This window comes from Ursus arctos, chromosome X (assembly GCF_023065955.2).
Source record: "Ursus arctos isolate Adak ecotype North America chromosome X, UrsArc2.0, whole genome shotgun sequence".
NCBI classification, from domain to species: domain Eukaryota; kingdom Metazoa; phylum Chordata; class Mammalia; order Carnivora; family Ursidae; genus Ursus; species Ursus arctos.
In genome coordinates this window covers 40,533,029-40,538,318 of record NC_079873.1, presented here as the reverse complement: position 1 = coordinate 40,538,318, position 5,290 = coordinate 40,533,029, and the positions used below count along the sequence as shown (strand labels likewise).

At 45.0% G+C, this 5,290-nt stretch overlaps 1 non-coding gene across 1 annotated transcript; it reads right to left on the bottom strand.

The window, feature by feature from the left end:
* Positions 1–741: 741 nt before the first annotated feature.
* LOC113266016 (U6 spliceosomal RNA) lies at positions 742–845 on the bottom strand. Its single transcript, XR_003320219.1, has one exon. It is a non-coding gene; the product is annotated as a U6 spliceosomal RNA (small nuclear RNA).
* Positions 846–5,290: the final 4,445 nt, after the last annotated feature.

The window sequence follows — 5,290 nt, the reverse complement described above, 5'->3', positions numbered from 1 at the left end:
GGCTTGATCCCCAGACCCTGAGATCATGACCTGAGCCGAAATCAAGAGTCGGCGGCTTAACCAACTGAGCCACCCAGGCGCCCCTGGCAGGGGCATTTTAAACTTGGTTGACACGACCCGCAGTAGTGTTCAATAACTTCCTTGCTTTGGGGTATGATAAGCCTTTTAAAATAGAATATAATTATATAATACGATTATTATATTTACATGGTCCCAACTCAACAGCAGTATGGTATATTCCGAGAAATCTACCTTCTGTCTCTTCCTTCTTCAACTTTCCCCATCATCCCATAAGAAGCCATTTTATCTTTTTAATCGACTTTCAATTTTTTAATTACTTTTTCATATTGTTAAATACCAAAAATTCAACTGAGTACGTTTTAAAGATCTAATTGGCTTTATTAATTGATTCGTGAGTCGGGCAGCATCCCGTCTAAGAAGTAGAGGGGAGCTCCAAAGGACTACAGAAAAGGAAAGGTTTTTCAAGGCAGAGAGGGAGTGGAGAAAAGGAAATTATTAGCAAAGAACCATTGTTTTAGGCAAGGTCACCCTCCTTAGGGGGACGGAAGAGGTCTATCAGCGAATTCCCTATTGCTGACCAGGAAATTCCCATGTCGACTGTTTCTTAAAGGACATTTTGGAGGGGCTGAAACTGCAGTCACGTTAGGCGTGAACTCTTGGTTTACTGACGGGGCCTTAACGTAAGTGGCGCCATTCTGGGCCTGGGTTTTCTTTTTCACGATATCTGTGGAATGCTTCACGAATTTGTGTGTCATCCCTGCACAGGCACCGTGCTAATCTCCGTATTGTTCCAATTTTAGTATATGTGCTGCTGAAATGAGCACTTTATTGACTTTTCAAAAAACAGCTATTTCTATATTTTTCGTTCGCTCTCCCATTAAAAATATAGAGACAGCTACTTTTTTTAAGTAAATGTAAAAAGTAACTTCCTAGCAATGGAATTCCTGGATCATAATGTGTATAAATTGAAAACTTTGATAACTATTGTCAGACTTCCTCCAAAACACTTGCTCAGCTCTGTGCTTCTGCCTGCCGTGCTCGCCACATTCCCTCCTACCGTTGTCTACACTGGGTATTATGAAACATACTGTTTATCAATCTGGCAAATGCAAAGAATATCGCATTGGTTAGAGTTTCTTCACTTGTGAATGAAATGGAGCATATTTCACACAGTTTTTGGCTATTCCGCCTTCTGTTTTGTGAACTTTCCATTCATATCTCTTGTCCATTTCTATTCACTTTTTGTCTTACTGATTTATGAATTAACAAAGGCAGCTCATTCTTTTTGGGTGTTGGACCCAAATCCACTGCATGCACCCAACAGGCAGTTCTCCGGACAACAGCTGAGTGTCCCACAATTTATACTCAATCCTGCCACTATCCACCCAGAGACAGCATCGGAGTCCACAGGTTCAGGCCTCAGTCCCAGGAGACACCCCCCCCCGCCCCCAACTTCAGATTCTGGTCAGAAGTTCTGGATCACCTGTGCTTCGGACAACCAGCTACAAATTGGAGGTTCCCACCATCTCTTCTTTGGGTTCCATTAATTTGCAAGAGCGGCTCACAAAACTCAGAGAAGGATTTTACTCTCTAGATCACTGGTTTATTATGGAAGCACATAACTCAGGAATAGCTGGATGGAAGAGCTACATAGGGCGAGGTATGGGGGGAAAGCCTCAGAGCTTCCAAGCCTTCTCTGAGCACGCCACCCTCCCCAAATTTCTACGTGTTCACCAACCCGAAAGCTCCCCGAACCCCCTCCTTTCAGGTTTCTATGGAGGCTTCATTACATAGGTATGCTCAATTAATTCTCTGATGTTGGTGCTTGCGCTCAATCTCCAGCCCCTCCACCCTCCCCGGAAGTCGGGGGGGGGAGAGGGGGAAGAGGCTGAAATTTCCAGCCCTCAAAACACCTGTTGGTTCCCCCAGCAACCAGCCCCCATCCTAAGGTGTTTTCCCAAGCCCCTTATTAACATAACAAAAGATACCTTGATCACTTCCCCCACTGAGGAAATTCCAAGGCTTTGGGGAGCGGTGAGTCAGGAGCTGTGGACAAAGACCAAATGCCTGTGAGAAATGAATGACCAAATTCCTTATAAATCACAATATCGCACCCTTTGTCGTCTTTTGTGTACTGCAGGTGTTTCTCGCAGCTTATCACTTGTCTATTGATTTTGGTTTTGGTATATTTAGTCGTTTAGAAATTTCTCAACGATATCTTGTATAGTGTATCCTGACCTGTGAATTTTGCTCTGAGTTCCCATTTAGCCATACCCTGTACTTGGGTATGTAGTGTTTTCATTACAGAGGAATTTTAAATCTTATTATTCTAGATTTCTTGCAAATTTTGGTGTATTGATACAGTGGTGCAAGAGTTGTTTAAGAGAGATTTTTTTTAAGTTTTTTTCCCCAAGCTATTAAAAAAAGAATCTAAGTTGATTGCACTATGGTCAGGGAAGGTGGCATGTATCCGTTCTACTTTTTGGAATTTACCGAACTTTTCTTTGCGGACTAATATGAGGGTCAATAATTTTTAATGTTCCATAGTCACTGACTAAAAGACATATACATAATTATAAGAGAAAAAATTATTATTGTTATTATTATTTAGTAATCTCTACACCCAACGTGGGGCTTGAACTCACAACCTCAAGATTAAGAGTCATATACTCTTCCAACTGAGCCAGCCAGGTGCCCCTAATTATACTATTTTTGCTATGTCTTCCTCATCTATCCTAGGCTGCTTAATATAAAGCCTCTTACTGCTGTTGTGTTTTCATCATTTATTTCTTGCATTTCCTGAAGTTCCACATCTTACATCTTGCCAGTCTACGACTCAGTACGCACAGATTTCTGACAATTAGAGCTTTCTGATGAACTGTCCCATTTAGCATTGTAAGTGTTTCTGGAGTCATTCCGCTTCTCCAGGGCTAAATTCTGAACTCGTTTTTTTGTTTCTTCTCTCTGGCCGTTCGTGAGTGTTATTCGCGCGCTCCTTTTCCTTAGGCTTCCAAGAATCCAAATACTGCAAATCTAAACACATGGTTAGTGCTGGAGATTTGTAACAAGGATTCAGGAGAACAGACCGGAAGGTGGGGAACATTCTTATTGTCTCACTGTTGCCCGGTCGTCTGGAATTCCATCACTTCCAAAGCTGATGGCTTAGTGAAGCCCCAGGACAGCTCAGCAGCCTTGGGAAATTATTAGCATTCATATGGCCCCTATTTAGATTTAATGTTAATTGTCTTTTTTTCCCCAGCACGTACTCTGAGTCAGGCATCAGGAGCAGCACTTTAACCCTTGAACGTATGAACAATTTTGTGAGAATATTATTATCATCCTAAAGTGTACAGATGATGACACTGAAACTTGACAAATTCACTTCACCAAGGGCAAACAACATTCATTTAAAGCATTCTTCAAATACCGGGGCGCTTGGCTGGCTCAGTCAGCGGCTGCTGATCTCAAGCCCCACATTGGGTGTAGAAATTCCTGAAAAATAAAATCTTTTAAAAAAGTAAAGCTTTCTTCAGATATTTATTAAATAGCAGCATGGGTCCTCTCAGTAAGAGCTTCAGAGCGACAAGTCCCATCCAGCTTGAACTTCACGGTCTTCCTCCAAAGCTCACGTAGAGTGCTGTCTACCATGCCTCCCTTGTCACTTCTCAAAGGGAGGTTTGATCACTGCCACCTCAATACGCATGTCCCTTTTGGGGTGAGTTGTTAGGTCGTGTCCATGTAGGGCTGCCTTCTGCTCACACATCAACTTCTGGTCTCCTAGTTGTGGCCAAGCTGGCAGGAACTTTCTCAATGCATGGGGAAGGAGCTATTGTAATCTAGGTTACAAGCACCAGGGGGCCCGGCTGGCTCAGTCAGTGCAGCCTGTGACTCTTGATCTTGGGGTTGTGAGTTCGGGCCCCACCCTGGGTGTAGAGATTACTTAAAGAAATCTTCATATTACAAGCACCAAATGAGATCTGCTTCCTCCCGGGGAGCAATGTAATTGGCAGCCCTTTCAAGGCTTCTAGAATCTGATGTGGAGCCTCTGCAGGAAAGAGTTCACATATCAGTCTGGAGACTCTAAGAGTGCTGTCCTTAGAAAGACCGGCTTGCAAGGTTGACCTTTGGTTAGTGTTATGAGCTGAATTGTGTCCCCCAAGCCCCTGCCCAAAGTCATATGCTGAAGCCCTAACCCCCCAATGTGACTTTATTTGGAGACGGAACCCCTTAAAGACCTTTTAAGGTCATAGGGGGGCTCTAATCCAATAGGACTGGTGTTCTTATACGAAGACATCTCTCCCAGGCGCGCCCGGCTGGCTCAGTCGGAAGAGCGTGCAACTCTTGATCTGGGGGTCGTGAGTTCGAGCCCCATGTTGGGTGTAGAGATTACTTTAAAAAAAAAACTTGGGGTGCCTGGGTGGCTCAGTCGGTTAAGCATCTGCCTTCTGCTCAGGTCATGATCTCAGGGTCCTGGGATCGAGCCCCGAATTGGGCTCCCTGCTCAGTGAGGAGTCTGCTTCTCCTGCTCACTCTGCTGTTTCCCCTGCTTGTGCTCTCTCTCTCTCTCTTTCTCTCTCTGAAATAAATAAAATCTTTAAAAAAAAGATGGTTGTCTATAAGCAAGGAAGAGAGTTCTCCCCAGTGACCAGATCTTGGACTTCTAGCCTCCAGAACTGCGATAAAATAACTTTGTGTCATTTGAGCTGCCCAGCGTGTGGGGCCCTGTAGAACAGCCTGAGCTGATTGGGGGGGCATGGGGGAACTCAGTCCTTGGGAGGGTTCCCACCATTCTCTAAGTGACGAGGGGCTCACGGTGCCTAAACTGCTTGTACAAACACTGTGGTTTAGCCCGAACAGCTGCTTTCCTTCTTGGGATCTGCGATTTTGTGCACGCTAACCAGAGCGTGCCTACGTCACCGGCTCCTGATACAAATCTTGGACTATTCGGCTCAGGTGAGTTTCCCTACAGACAGTGTCAGATGTGTTGTCGCAGTTCCTTGCTGGAAGAATTAAGCATGTCTCGTGTGACTGCACTGGGAGAGGGGTCTTAGAACCTTGTTCCTGGCTCCCTCTAGACCTCGCCCCAGGCACTTTTTCCCTTTGCTGATTGTGCTTTGTGTCCTTTTGCTGCCCTAAATCACAGCCACTAGGGCGCCTGGGTGGCTCAATCGATGAAGTGTCTGCCTTTGGCTCAGATCATGATCCCAGGGTCCCGGGATCCAGTCCTGCATCGGGCTCCTTGCTCAGCGGGGAGCCTGCTTCTCTCTCT